This window comes from Musca autumnalis, unplaced genomic scaffold, assembly GCF_047663935.1.
Source record: "Musca autumnalis isolate F117 unplaced genomic scaffold, ASM4766393v1 scaffold_1, whole genome shotgun sequence".
Classification (NCBI taxonomy): Eukaryota; Metazoa; Arthropoda; class Insecta; order Diptera; family Muscidae; genus Musca; species Musca autumnalis.
In genome coordinates, this window is record NW_027411644.1 from 248,729,257 (window position 1) to 248,745,763 (window position 16,507).

Sequence of the window (16,507 nt, forward strand, 5' to 3'; positions counted from 1 at the left end):
TCTAGATAGAAGACGTCAAAGACAAAAATAATCTCCATCAAATTTTAATATAAGTCGCCGAATAAATGAAATATGTATTTTAAATATATATCAAGAAAATATATACATCAAGTTTCCCAACAAAACACCCAAATATTTTTTGAATAAATTTGTTTTGTTCTTTTTTCGAGTTGATGCATAAAAGTAACATGAAATTTAGTTCTAGACGAAAGGTATTAAAAGAAGAAATATTCTACACAAAATTTCATTGTAAGTCCCAGAACAAACTAGATATCTAAGTAAAATACTTTGTTAAGAAAATGAGGCTACAAAATTAGATATTATAGGTAGAAAATATTTGTTAAACGTTTAAACTCTTAATTAAAATTTATTCCATACTGAGTTAAAATCTCCAAAAATACCGCACTTTTTGGGGGTTGTGTCAAAAGAAGAAATATTCCAAATCAAATTTCACTATGAGTCTCTGAACAAAAGAAATTTGTAGCTATAACATTTAATATCTCTAGAAGCTTTCGCTTTTTATATATGATTGAGGACCATATTCTACCGTTTTTATTCCCATTTTCGTTATCTGCGGTCACAGAATATATTTTATTGATGTTTTTCATAATAAATTCTTTCAGAAGATTATTTGTGCTCGATCCAATCTGTTTTTGAAATATCTATGGTGGATATATATAGGGAAATTAGCGATAACCCAGATCGGACTATGAAAAAGTACGTATTTCAGTACTATAAACTAAAATAACGTCATCAGGATAAGTCATAGAGTCCTGATATTGTATGTGAAAATGCGGGGACAGTCTACGGCTATTCTCCAGTGAATATATCTAACATACGAGTCCTAACATCCATGATTTTGGCATGGCTCTAAATACTATAATGATGGCAGCTACTCCTGCTCTGACAAAATTGACTGAATTAACCCTTGAAATCGAACTAACTAGTCATATCCTAACTAAATTTGTTATGATCATTCATGATGCACACATGTATGTCAGTTCCTAGGGTAAGTTCAGTCAATTTTGTCAGAGCAGGAGTAGCTGCCATCATTATGGTATTTAGGACAAGCCAAAACCATGGATGTTAGGACTCGTATGTCAGATATATATTCACTGGACAATAGCCGTAGACTAAAACCAAGAGGTCCTCTCAAAGAAGATCTCCTCATATAAGACCAACATTTAAAATGTATGACAGATTACAAAAATCTATTCCCATAGAGGACGAAAATGTCTTACCATAAAAGAACAAAAGGTCTTCCCATAGAAGACCAAACAGTCTTCCCATAGAAGACCAAACGGTCTTCCTGTAGGTACCAAATGTTCTTCAAATAAAAAAACCAAATAGATTTTCTCATAGAGGCCAAACGGTCTTTCCATAAAAGGCAAACAAAAATGTATTCCATAGAAGAACAAAAGACCACAAGGTCATGTGAGAGAGGACCAAAAGGTCTTCTCATATATGACCACAAGGTATTCACATATAAGACCAACGGATCTTCTCATAGAAGACCAAGGAGAACCAGAGGAGAATAAAAGGACTACAAAGAGAGGATGAAAAGGTTTTCCTATAGAAAAACAAAAAGTTTCGCCTAAGGAGAGATAACCATAAGGTTAGAAGAACAAAAGATCTTCTAAAAAAAACAAAAGTCTTCCCAGAGAAGACCATAAGGTCTTGTGAGAGAGGAACAAAAGGTCTTCTCATAGATGACCACAAGGTCTTTACATAGATGACCAACTGATCTTCTTGTAGAAAATATATTCTCATAGAAGGTCTACGATCTTCTCATAGAAGACTAATAGGTCTTCCATAGAAAAACAAAAGGTCTCGACTCAGAAGACCAAAAGGTCTTGAGAGAGAGCACCAAAAGACCAAAAAGTATTCTCACGGAAAATATATCCTTGTAGAAGGCCATAATGTCTTCTCAGAGAAGAATAAAATGTCTTCCATAAAAAACATAAGTCTCGCCTTAGAAGACCAAATGATCTTAAAAGAGTGGACCAAAAGATCTTCTCATAGAAGACCACAAGTCTTCTCAAAGAAGACTATGATATCTTTTTCGAGATGAGCAAAAGTTCTTCTTCTGGGACCACAAGGTCTTAACATAGAAGAGTAGCAGTTCCTTCTTATAGAAGGCCAAAAGGTCTTCCCATAGAAAAATAAAATATTTTCTCATAGAAAATTGCAAGTCATCTCAGAGGAGACTTTAAGGCCTTGTGAGAGAAGACCAGAAGGTCTTCTCATAGAAGACCATGTGATTTTTTATAGCAGACCAAAAGGTCCTCCCTAGAAGAACGAAACGTCTCGTCTTAAAAACCCAAAAAGTCTTATGACAGAAGGACAAAAGTTCTTTTCAGAGAGGACTGCAATTTCTTCTCACAGAAGACCGAATGATATTCTCATGGAAGACCGCAATGGCTTCACATGGAAGACCAAAAAGTCGTCTACTTCTACTAAAAAGTATTCTCACAGAAATCTAAACTAGCTTCTCAGAGAGGATCAAAGGGTCTTTTCATATAAGAACAAAATGTGTTTTCATAGAAGAACAACAGGTCTTTGCAAAGAAAACCAAAATGTCTTCAGAGAAAGGACCAACATGTCTTCTCAAAAATACCAAAAGGTATTATTATCAAAAAAGACAGATATTACTACTTTCCGAAACCCAAAAGATTTTTTTTTGAAATAAAAATAACTTCTTTTAAAACATCAGTATTTCTCTCATAGAAGACCTGAAATCTGTAAGATCTGAAGATGTTGAACTTTTGTGGGGAAGGTACCCTTAGGGAAGACCTATATGGACCATTTTCGAAGTTAAACTACACTTGGGCAAAATATTACGAAGAACCGTTTGAGAGTTATCGTGCCCTGAAGCCACTACACATGTCTCAAGAAGTATGGACTTGCCCCTGAAGAACTTGTACCGTCGTAATGGGAGGGCGAAAACAAGTTGCAACCAAAAAAAAAAAAAAAAAAAAAAAACATCAAAGCGCTTTTTGAGTGAGCAGCGCTTAAACTGCACTTTTCCAAAATTTTGTGTGCTAGGTTGGGTACCGATATGGTCTATATTTGAACCTAGTCTATGTCTCTCAGAAATCGGTCGCTGCCTTTGTGAGTTATCGTGCACACCATTTTAACGTCAATTTCCAGTGGCCGATGTAACCCATATTCGAACTTTAACTAAGTTTGGTCAAAATATTACGAAGGCCAAATTTTGGGCTTAATCTGTTGAACAGTTCGAATGTATCGTGAGCTCCAGCTACTACAAATGGTGCTATAGGGGTTTAACAACTTATTTTCTCAGCAAGTATGGACTTTCCCCTAATGGGAACAGTGAGTTCAGCTTGTTGCAAAAATAACGAGAGCTTTAAACTGCATTTTTTCGAAATTTTGGGTGGTAGATACCCCAAGGAGTGCACCGATAGTGACTATATTCGAACCTCATCTATGTATGGTAGAAGTTTTCCGGTCAGGCACACTTTGCCCGTATGAAAGTGTATATTAGAGCTACCCCCCAACTTTTTTCCATTTGATTCAAAAACCGACTATATGTAATTTTATGGCGATCGGTTAAGGTTAGCCGTGCCAACCTAGCGACCTTTGTTTCCATAGTAGTTTGTACGGGTCCAAAGGTGTATTTTCGTCAAAATTCACCTTTGGCCCCATACAAAGTATTATGGAAACAAAGATCGTTAGGTTGTCACTGGTCAACCTTAACCGATCGCCATAAAATTTCATATATAAGGTTTTTGGATTAAATTGAAAAAAGTTGGGGTGTAGGATTTCCAAAAAAAAAGTTTTTTTTTGTTTTTTTGCGTCACTCTAGTGTATATACCGTATATACCCTTGTTAGCATAAATGCTGAGGGTATAACAAAAGTTATTTTTATTGAAAAACTGAAGAAGTTCAGATGGTCCTATTATTCATGGAGATACAAATAAACAAACAAAATGTGCAGTTACCAGACAGTCTAATCCTTTGTTTTAGCAACTGGGGTGATAACTTACACCTGCCTCAATACACTTTTAGAGGAAAACAAAACTCAACTTTCCATTCCAATAAATTCTTCATTTTAACATGAATTCAAACCAATTTCAAATCCAAAGCAAAGATATACATAAATAGCCAGGTTTTCCGGTATTAAACACGCACACATCTCTTCAATCTTTAACATAATTCATAAAAACAAACGCAAGACTTAAGAAACAAACTTTCTGGCAAGCTACATATTTTGAATGATAGGTGTTTTAGCAGCGCGTATCCGTTTTATGCTAAATTGCATTTTTTGTCTAATAACAACAACATAAGTTAGTTTGTGTGTGTGTGAGATCTCTAGACACTAACTTTCCATGATAATCCACAACTAATTAAAATAGTAAAACTTATTTTGTTTAACTTGTCGAACTTGTCTATGAATGTGAGTGATAACCATTTCTATGGATTTTCTTTTTTAATTTTGTCGCTTCGTTTATTTTTGCTTATTATTAAGTTATCCAGACTTGTTTAAGATGAAATAAAAAAATATTTTTAATATGTTTTTTTTCTTTCTTACTTTTCTTTGCAGGTAAGTTCTTTTTTTTTAATTACTCTACAAACTGTGTAACCCATGACTGGCTGTCTGGTCATCTGGTTTGGTTGCTGTTGGCGGTGGTGTGACTTTCATTTCGTTTGAGCATTTCCTCAATGTAGTCACCACAATTAACGCATTACTGACCTACACACATCAGCGAGTAAGGTGCTGGCCGGAGGTACTAAAAATAACTTTCATGAAAGTGCAGCCCAGCTACACCATCACGCTCACATACACATGATCTTGTGTTCTGCTGTGAGAGAATAGTTTCAATTAGCAGCAAGAAAACGTTCGTCTATGGGTAAGTTTAGCCTAGTGGCGGTGGTATTTCATGATATTGACCCAATTTCATTCTTCGTATTATTAGAAGAGAAGTATAACTATGAGAAATCTGCGTGACAAATATTAAACAACAAGAGAAAACAAAATTACGGTCACGCAATTTATATTCAGTTACAATTCTCAAGAATAAATAAAAATTGGGATTTTTTTGCTTTAATGACGCCCACTTGCCAAGCAAGACAGCAACGACAACAACAACATTAACAACATTGTTGGAATTGCGGATAAGTGAAATTTTTGTTTTTGGGTAAATGTCGGTCATAGTCAAACTTTTGGTGCGGTAATTTAAAACAATTTTGTATAATTCAAGAATATAGCTGCCCCTCTGCTACTCCTACACCACCTCCCCTTCTCCATGTTTTTACAAATCAAAGCAAACACTTGACATTTGAAATAATGATAGTGTTATGGTGGCCAGCTATTCCACCAACAACAAACAACAACATCATCAACTCCGATAATGATGAGCATGACTGTGACCATCAGCATTGTGGAGTTGCTGGATGGATGGAGGTGATCTTCATTCCGTTTTATGGTAATCTATGGAAATGTATTTTTCAACCGAGCCACAGTGGTGGTGATGATCTTTCATGATAGGCTATAATTTTCTACTGAGATTTGCTTTGAGGGTGAGATGAATAGATTTCCATGTTGCTTATATCTGTCCCTGGCTAAGCTGTAGATAGATGGATAGATAGGAAAAAAGCAAAAGTTTCACTTATTCTTATGCCGCTGCTGCCGTTGCAAGTTTCAATTGTAATTTCACTTACGCCCAAATAACCCAGATTCACTTGTATTAAATTTTTCAAAAAGGCCAACAATCCTACAATTGTGGGTACTCCTACGCCGCGGCTTCCCTTGCACCTTGGCTTTTAGAAAACGAATCGTGAGAATTATTTGTGGTTTTCCGTATTTCTGCAGATCTTCAATGGAGGGACGACGAAGTTAAAACAGAAACGTAGTCATCGCAATCATTATTTTACTTATAATTGAAAAGCCGTTGTACAAAGCGAGGATGGTTCAAAGCCAGGCAATACATTGGAAATAGCTAAATGCAAAGCAAGAGACAGGGACAGCTTGGAAACCAACCTACCAACCAGTTAGCCATCCAGCCAGCTGGTTAACAAAAGAAATTTTTGTTCAGCTAACTTGATTATGTCGTCAATTTCCATTGGGTCATAATGGTTGTTGTTGTTGATTTTATAGCTGCCGCTTCAGGCTTTTTCTTCTGCTATCAAACAATTTCGCTTTTTAGCATAGCAACCTCCTTTTGTCTCTACTACAACAACTACTAGAAAGTAAACACCATTCATTGACTGTGACCCTAAATGCTGGAAAAAATTCCATTTCCACTTTGAAGTCTTTATTTGTTATTAGACAACGGAGAGACACAGTGCTATTTTTATTTTGGCATTTCTTTTTTTTTCTTCCTAGGGAATCATGGGATTTTTCTTTTGTTTGCTTGCCCCTTTGCTTTGTGATATACGACCTGACCAACATAATATATGGTTAAAGTTGAACAGACTTCTAACTTGACTCAACTCCTCATACGTGTGCTAGCTTTTAATGATGCTGCTGGTGGTGGGGCATCGAGTGATATGACCAAACGAAAAATAATAGCCAAATATTTGTGAAAACAGGACATGTACAGATAGACGAGAGGTGGTATGAAATGATGAGGGAAATTAATTTCCCTAGAAGGGGGGCTTCATCCATATAAATAGGTGCTGTTAGATTCTACTTTTCGTTGAATGATATGCATGTTTTTTTCTTTTTGGTGGGTTGGAACGCAATATGCAAGGGTAGTCTTTGTTCCCAAACGGGTGAGATAAGTTACGTAATTCAAAAACTTATCGCCCGATTTTTATACCCCTCAACCTTTAGGCTCTAGAGGGTATATACATCTTAATACGACCAAAAATGTGCCTCATCGAAATAACAGTTTCGAAATTCGTTTCAGACAATTTGGAGTCGATTTAGCAATGTCCGTCTGTATGTTTGTCTGGTTGGAGCGCACGATAACTCTCGAACGTATAAACGGATTTGGTTCAACATTTTTCCTTTGTAATATTTTTCCAAACTTAAGTTCGAAGATCGGTTATATCGGTCCACTTCTTCCGGTACCTCCCTCACAAAAGTTCGAAAATGTACGAAAAATTTGTGCGCACGATAACCGGTTTGGTCCATACTTTGCACATCGTGAAATTTCTATCAGACTTGGCAGAGGTTCAATCCGTCCACTCCTTCGGGTACCTACCACACATAATTTGGGAAAAGTTCAAAAGTTCTGCTCTCGAATCGCTTTGATTTTTGCTGTAACAACTTGTATTCGCAGTCCCCATTACCACGGTACAGGTTTTATCAGGGGCTAGTCCCTACTTCCTGAGAAAATAGTCCGAAAGTTTTAAAAAACTCCAATGGAACCATGTGTAGTATTTGCAGCGCACGATACCTCTTGAAAGGATCTGCCGGTTAGGTCTAAAATTTGGCGTTAATAATACTTTGTCCAAACTTAGTTTAAGTTCGAAGATATCGGGCCACTCCTTCAGGTACCTCCCCCCGCAAAAGTTTGAAAATATTCAGAAAAATTGTGCGCACGATAATTCTTGAAGAGAGTAACCGATTTGGTCCATACTTTTCGTATCGTATTATCTCTACGGGACATAGATCAGGATCGAATATGTACTATATTTGTCCACTCCTTCGAGTACTTCCCACACAAAATTTGTGAAGATTGCAGTTCAAGGCCTGCTCTCAAATCGTTTTGCTTCTTTTTGTAACAACTTGTATTCACTGCCTCCAGACATTTTTCAGGACAAAGTCCATACTTCCTGAGAAAATAATCAAAAAAGTTTAATGTACCCCCATGGCACCATGTGTAGTGGCTGGAGCGCACGATAACTCTCGAACGGATTAGCCGAATCGGTCCAAAATTTGGACTTCGAATCCCTTTGGTTTATGTTGTGACAACTTGTATGCGTAATGGGGAAATTACGACGGTACACGTTTTTTTCAGGGGCAAGTCGTTACTTCTTGAGATAATGTCCCAATAGCTCCAAAAATCCTGCCGGTACCAACTAATCTGGGTAGTACGTAAGACAACCCTCGAAGTGAAAAACCGATTTGGTCCAAACGTTGTGCATCGTATTATATAGACGTCAGAAGTATTGTGTGTTACTTCTTTTCTTTAAGCTTAGGGTATATCTCTGTCGGTCAAGCCGACTGATACTTTTTTTACTTGTTTAACCTCATTCTTATTCAAAATGGCAGATCAGTGGAAACTGCATTACACGAAGTAGAACACCAAATAGGAACATTTGAACACAGTAGTCTGCATAGACAGAGAAGGCGATTTCAACAACTGCCTTCTACATACGTTAAAAGAGACAAAGCTGACCAAGTAAAACCACAGGGGGATCTTCGCACCTCTACTGTGGGTTACTACCCTAAATGACCGAGGAAGGATTTGAACCAGTCTGCTATGCAGACGACGGCATAATACTTCTAAAGGGAAATAATCCAAACCTCCTGGGTAGATGGGCCAAAACGGCTCTTAAAATAGCTTGTAACTTGGCCAGACCGAGAGGTCTTAATGTAACCCGAAAAAAAAACGGAAAAACAAAAATGGAACCTTTCGACGGCCCAGTTTTCCTTAATAAGGCTATTAACATTTCTAGAATAGTTAACTATCTGCGAGTAAATGCAAATGCCATTCCTGTAGAAGGGCTATTATACAGAAGCGTTATTAGACTGATCCTAACATATGAGCGTTTCAAAATATTTCGAGGATTGGAAAACGCTGGCACAAGTGTTTTATATCCGAGGGGGATTACATTGAAAAATTTTAAATACCAGTATTTTGGTTAGACCTTGTAATTGTTTCCAGCAACATTTATGATCCAAATCATTTTCAGATCTTAAGCATGTCATCTTTACCATTCTTTTTGCATTTCAATGTTATTCTTCTGAATTGGTAAGGAAGGTTATCATGATTAGGATGTGAATATAAATTGGATATTTTGGCGGTCTTGTAAAAAATGTGCGGGAATGGTGAAAAAGATTCCATACGAAATCACTTGAATAGCTTTTTCGGCATCAAACTTCTATAAATAAACATTTTCAATTTCTGTGGCGAGAATAGAAACTATAGTCTTCCCTGACTTAGTCCTTGGCGAACAATGCTAAATTTTCTTCACTAATAAAATTTTCAATATTACTTACCACTTGTTGTTTTTTTTTATAGAATCTGAAAATAAAAAAATGATTGTTAAAACGTGGTAAGAATGGCTTTTAAACATAATTTGGTAATCTTATAATTTTGTGTAAAGTTATGATTAGACAGTGGTATCGTCTCCATACGCAACCCTTCTGTAACAGAAACGTACTTACCTTAGACGAAAGGATCTTTGGGAATTTTTTTTCAAAATAGTCTGTCTTAATCCCATTGTTGTAGTTTTAATATTTTAAAACAACTCATTTATTAGTGGAACAAGTTTGGCACTGTTCGCCAAGGGGTAAGGCAGGAAAGACTAGTTTCGATCCTCGCCACAGGATCTCATCAGTTCCTTGTTTCTTGTTGTTGGATATTCTCCACCGAAGTTATTTTTCAATAACTTCTTCAACAAAAAAACTTTTTGTACCCAAACATCAATCGTCAGCTCGAAGTATAAAGGTGAGCAAAGAAAAAACTTCAATGAGAAGTTTTTCTTTGTCAACCTCACAAATCACCGACGAAAGTGTTTGCAAAATAAACCAAGCCTTTTCCACTGTTATGTTTCGTTGAATTACAACGAAGGCAACATAACAAAATGTTGTTGGTTAGTTATTACAGCCATAACAAGTCAGGCCAGTGTTTCTCAAATAGAACATTGGTGGCGTTTTTTTATTGGGATTGCTGTTACAATTTTGTTTTTTTTTTTTTCAAAATAGTCTGGCTTAATCCCATTGTTGTTGTTTTAATATTTTAATTTTTTCCACTAATAAATTAGTTGTTTTAAAATATTAAAACAACAGCAATGGGAATAAGCCAGAATATTTGAAAAAAAAAAAACTAAATTGTAACAGTTATCCCAATAAAAAAAAAACGCCACCAATGTTCGATCTTTGAGAACTCTAATGAATATATTGTCTGGTTAAAAAATAAAATTAAGAGGCAACAAATAACTATTGTTAGGGAGGTACCAGTAGCCAACACAACACCATAATTAAGCCGTGTTTTTTAATCTCCTTGGTACAGTGGTTAGCATGGTCGTTTTTCTCGCAGAGTATCAGTGTATGGTGCCCTGACTAGAATATTACTAAAAGCGTGGATATAATGCTGGTCATATTTTCCGATTATATTGACAAACTTATTTTCACACTAGGCGATATAGTTGATGTCAAGTGTCAGTTAATAAACAAACAGATATGAGAGATGACCCTTCTTATCTCTTCGCAGATGTTCGAGGGAAATGTTTCTGGCTTATGGCTTATGCACCAATAGTGGCCATCTAACTAAGTTTGGACAGAATATTACTGAGGCCAAATTTTGTACCGAATCGGCTGATCCATTCGAAAGCCACAGCCACTACACATGGTGCCATAGGGGTTTTTACAGCTTTCGGACTATTTTTTCAGGAAGTTTGGACTTGTCTCTGTGAAGGTTGTACCGTCATAAGTGGGACAGCGAATACAAATTGTTACAACAAAGATGAAAGCTATTCGAAAGCAGGTCCTAAACTGAATTTTTTCCAGAAATGTTATACCCGAAGCAGTGGACCCATAGAGTCCATATTTGGAGCCTCATGTGTGTCTTGTAGAAAATTCACGATGTGCAAAGTTTGGACTAAAACGATTACTTCCCCTAGGTGTTATCGTGTGTACAATTTTCCGAACATTATCCAAATTTTATGGGGTATCTGATGGAGTGGACCGATATGGTTCATCATGAAACTTAATCTAAGTTTGGACAAAATATAACGATATCCAAATTTTGGACAGGATCGGCTGATACGTTCGAGAGTTATTGTGTGCTTCAACCACTACCCATGGGGTTTTTACACCTTTTGGTCTATTTCTTCAGAAAGTATGGACTTGCCCTTGATTAAACTTGTACCGTCGTATTAGGGGCAGCGAATACAAATTATTGTAACAAAATCAAAGCGTTCTAGATTAGGTCCTAAACTGAACGTTTCCGAAATTTTGTGTGGGACATACCCGAAGGATTAGACCGACAGAGTCCATACTGGAACCTAATCTATGTCTGCTAGAAATTTCACGGCGTGAAAAGTATTGACCAAATAGTTTACTCCCTTCAAGAGTTATCATACGCACAAATTTTCCGAACATTTTCGAATTTTTGTGGGGGAGGTACCTGAAGGAGTGGACCGATATGGCCCACCTTCGAACTTAAACTAAGTTTGGACAAAATATTACGAAAGTTAAACATTGTAAAATATCTGTTACTTCCATCAAGTATTATCGTGTGCACAAATTTTCCGAACTTTTGTGGGAGTGGTACCGGAAGGAGTGGACCGATATAACCCATCTTCGAACTTAAACTAAGTTTGAACAAAATGTTAGGAAAGCCAAATTTTGGACCGAGTCGGTTGATCCGTTCGAGAGTAATCGTGCGCTCCAGCCAGACTGGTAGATTAACTGACGGATATGGCTAAATCAACTCCAAATTGTCTGGAACACATTTCGTCCAAACATACATGGGGTCTAAAACCATTATTTCGATGAGGCACATTTTACCAGAAAGAAATTGTATATACTCTCGTTAGCATAAAATGTAATTTTTTGGGCCGCCCTAGTGTATATACCTTATAATGTAGAAAAAGATTCCATTTGCATAAGAAAAAATAAAATTCTCAATGGCATTAGCTATTCAGTCATGTTTGTTTTTTGGTCGCTTTAGTATCTATACATGCTATTTTTTTGCTGTTACTTTTGAGGAGAGAAGTCTCCCTTGTGCCTTCTGCTATGTTTTTGGAACAATTTTATTATATTTGGAAAAGAACACAATAACCCAAAATTATATGGTTTTCTACATAAGTTTTAGTTTTGCTTTTATCTTTCTAATGTTTGACGACCGTATCCCCCTTTTAACGCCCTTATCTCAGCCAATTTTCTTCCGATCTACTTTCGATCTACATTTTTAAAAGTCAACCTAAGTATCCCATCGCAACATATCTGTCATACTTAGGCTTTGAATTGAATTATAATAATGTAACTTACAATTGCCTAGCCTATTCACACTTCTTCCACTGCAACAAAACCCCATTCATAACTGAAACTTCTAAACACATCCTCGTCTAATCTATCAAAGTTTTTGGTGTATTTATTTTGTTGCTGTTGTTCTTCGTTTGACGTTAATACTCCCACATTAATACCAATAGCGGGGCCAATACCGCAGCACACAATATTTGTGCAGGCTGTTAAAATGATTAAATGAAAAACGTGTCCGACACACAAATCGTTAACATTAGCAAATATCATGACATGCAACTGGCAAAAACCGAAAATCAACCTGCTTTCAAGATGCAAAAGCTCTCTTTTTTAAAACTCAACTAAAAGGAGACTTTTCAATCTATTTAATATTATTTGGGGCGGGTGTCCATTACAACAAATTTAAAATCTTATTTTCAGACAAGACAAGACAAGACAGGAAAGCTATGAGGAACCTTTGGACAACCAACGTCTTGTTCAGTTCGTTTTATTTGCAGCAACAAACAGTTCATGTTACCACATTTGTGGCCAACTTTGACTCCACTTAAAGTAAAGTTGTTGTTGATGGGCCAATTTACTTGGCTGCTATTGTTCGTCTCTCTCCTTTTCTCGCCTGCCTCGGAACATATGTGCCGCCTATTTGCCACATGTCCGCGGTCAAATTGTCCAAATGTGCTTTTGATTGAGATAACATTTGTCTAAAAACCATGTTCTTCATAACATTTATGTTTTGGTTTTTTTTTGTCTATCCCACATTTCCCAAAAGGCCTGGGAAGAATTTTTGTTAGGTTAGAGAGTGTCTGTCGTTTTTATGTCTCTGCTGCTTTGGGTTATGACTATTATTTAGAGATCCATTAGAAAATAAACGTAATTTGAAGGCATCAAGAACAAAAAATAAAAACAACTTCAAAGCGTGTTTAAAGGTAGCAATTGCAGCTTGCAAAGAAAAAAATAGGAGCTGTAACAAAGCAAAAATCACAAATACACGATGATGTATCTATACATGCGATTTTGTTCTTTTTTGCTGTTACTTCTGAGGAATATTGTGTTGCTGGTCTTTGGCAAAGAACCATCATGACCCAAATATAATGGTTTTCTAGCTTAGTTTTAGTTTTTTTTCCTATATATTTACTAACCCAGTCATCATCGTGTTCTGACATATGTTCGGTTTTTTGTTGTTGCTGCTGTGGTGTTCTTTAGTCGGGACGGCCTGCAAGTTTCCATTTTTATGAGAATTGTGTTATATGACTGCAAATATGCTTTAATATGCCACTTAAATGATGACAATTTAGCCTTAATCATATGTGTGGTGGATGGGAGGTGATGTGTGTGCATTTTGAAGAAAAAAAAAACTGGACATATATTTCTTTTGTAGATGCAGTTGAGAGTTGTTATTGTTATTGGAATCTAATTTGTTGACATCATTTCGGAAAGTTTTTTATTTTTATTTTGAAAATGTGTTTGTCAGTGGTAAGAATATACAATAGATATTGTCCCAATACCTGTGGGAGTATTATGTGTGGCAGAAGGTACTTCATAATAAAAATTTTGAAATTTTTATTTAAGTTACATATAAACCTATCAGTAGTGGAATTCTGTAACTCATTTTTCGAGCTACCGACAAATATCGGTAAAATTAAAATGCTTATATATAATTAATTCTCTTTCGAGTTGAGCTGTAAGGCCTTTAGAGATACATTGAAAAATTAGGAGTCTACCGAAGTCCCACGCATCCAACCATTACACTACGTTTCACGGGTGGTAAAGCCGATCTTCAGGTGTATTAGGATGTTGTTGTTGTGGCACACGAAGGCAAAGCTTGGAAACTAGTATATATATCGCACTTCATTAGATAAATGTATATGCGAAATTATGTCAGTTAATTGAAACTCCAAAATAAAAATCTTCTGATATAGAAGAGCAATTACTAATGATGTAGGAATAAAACTCACCATAGTATTTGTGAACATTGAAAAATGGGATTACCAAGCAGGACTATAGGAAAAGTTTGGAGTTTCAATTAACTGACATAATTTCGCATATACATTTATCTAATGAAGTGCGATATATAAAATTTCACAGGGCGTATAGATTTGCCACAGAAAAAATTGAACCGCCTTAACTGGGGCCGCATACCCAACATGTTGAGAAAAATTTAAAAACTATCACAGACGACTCCTTAATTGGTTATAACCACTTACAAGTTTTACAAAATCGAAAATGTTCTTTATTGGCTCATTTGAAAGTACAGTTAGAATAGAATATGTTGCAAATTCGAGTCGATCGGCCAAAAATTAGCTGAAATATGAGCGTTAGAAAGAGAAAATTCATTTTGATTTGTATGTAACATCGAAATTTGAACCGCGATTTTCTCAAAATGGCATTTTGGAATGTGGTGCTCACTGTAGCTCAAAAACGAATGATCTGATCTTCATATGTTTTTGTGGGATTATTATACACATAAAAGGCTTGTACTTAAGCGAGAGACTTAAACTATTTTTTTGACGGATTTATAGGGAAAAAAACTATCCAACATCGAATTTTGACTCTGACAGTTAAATTTTTTTAAATGGATATTTTTATACCCTCAGCATTTATGCTAACGAGGGTATATACACTTTCATACGGGCAAAATGTGCCTCATCGAAATAATTGTTTTAGACCCCAAGTATGTTTCGACGAAATGTGTTTCAGACAATTTGGAGTCGATTGAGCAATGTCCGTCCGTCTGTCTGTCTGGCTGGCTGGAACGCACGATAACTCTCGAACGGATCAACCGATTCGGTCCAACATTTTTATTATTTTGTCCAAACTTAGTTTAAGTTCGGTGATGGTTTATATAGGTCCACTCCTTCCGGTACCTCGCCCACAAAAGTTCGTAAATGTTCGGAAAATTTTTACGTACGATAACTCCTGAAGGAAGCAACCGATTTGATCCATAATTTGCAACTCGTGAAATGTCTACCACACTTTGATGAGGTTCCAATATGGACTCAATCGGTCCACTCCTTCGGTACCAAACAACACAAAATTTCGGATAAGTTCAGTTTAGGACCTGCTCTCGAATCACTTTGATTTTTGTTGTAACAACTTGTATTCCGGGGCAAAACCATACTTCCTAAGAAAATAGCCTGAAAGGTTCATAAAACCCCTACGACACCGTCTGTAGTGGTTGGAGCGCAAGATAACTCTCGAACGGATCTGCCGATACGATCCAAAATTTGGCCTTCATAATATTTTGTCCAATCTTAGTTTAAGTTCGAAGATAAGCCATATCGGTTCACTCCTTCCGGTTCCTCCCCCACAAAAGTTCAAAAATGTTTGGAAAATTGTGCGCACGATAACTCTTGACGCATCCTAATATATCTACCAAATATAGATCACGTTTGAATATGGGTTATATTTGTCCATTCCTTCGGGTACCTCCCACACAAAATTTCGGATATGTTCACTTTAAGACCTGCTCTTGACTAACTTTGATTTCGGTTGAAGCAACTTGCAATCGCTGTCTCAATTACGACGGTAACAGTTGTTTTCAGTGGCAAATCCATACTTCTTGGGAAAACAGCCCGAAAGTTGTAAAAACCTCCTATGGCAGCTGGAGAGCACAATAACTCTCGAACTGATAAACCGATTTGGTCCAAAATTTGGCCTTCGTCATATTTTGTGCAAACTTAGTTTAACTTCTAATATGACCCATATCGGTCCTCTCCTTAGGATACATCCCCCTCAAAAGTTCAACAGGTGTACGATAACCCACTGAAATGACTTGTGGGCGCGATATCTATCGAAAAGATATGACTCTCAGAATAAGGTCCACTTCCGTAATGTACTATGTCGGTCCATTCCATCCGCAAAACTTTTGAACTTTAATCCTAATCCACATTTTTGTCGGCAAGTTCAAATGTCCAAAAAGTGCCACACAATTTTGAAAAAACCCTAAATACATTCGATCTGTCCGTAGATGAAAGTTCCAATTCACATAGTCTGAGGATATATCTCTGTCGGCAAAGCCGACTGATACTTTTTTACTTGTTAATACTAATGTTGCCTATATGTGTCTCAAGCTAGACAAACTCTATCAATATAAATATAGTTAGATCCGTATACGGATCATGAATCAGCTAATGTCATATTTCTGTATGAGTTTGCTGGATACCAAACTCAGATATGGGCTGTTTAAAGCAGCTCTGAAGCCGAAGAAAATATGTTTCAATCAGCTTCTTTCTATTTTCTTGTCGATAAATCATGCGAATTTCTAAGTCATTAAGCGAGTTATCGGCAATCGGAAATTTTAAAATGTTTATAATTTCGAGGATCTTTTTCGGTATGTTAACTACTAAAAAAAATTTTATTTGAACTTTTCATTCATAATTTTGCGTTTAT

The 16,507-nt window shown here is 36.4% G+C and overlaps 2 protein-coding genes across 8 annotated transcripts in view; one reads left to right on the forward strand and one right to left on the reverse strand.

Annotated features, from left to right (window-relative positions):
- Positions 1-16,507, forward strand: part of Atg16 (Autophagy-related 16) — a 611,817-nt gene that overhangs the window by 277,231 nt on the left and 318,079 nt on the right. The window lies entirely within an intron of this gene.
- LOC141389322 (uncharacterized) overlaps positions 1-16,507 on the reverse strand; it is a 263,625-nt gene that overhangs the window by 222,926 nt on the left and 24,192 nt on the right. The window contains exon 2 of the mRNA XM_073960675.1: positions 9,134-9,158. The gene's annotated coding sequence lies outside the window, so the exon portion shown is untranslated. The remainder of the gene's footprint in view (positions 1-9,133; positions 9,159-16,507) is intronic.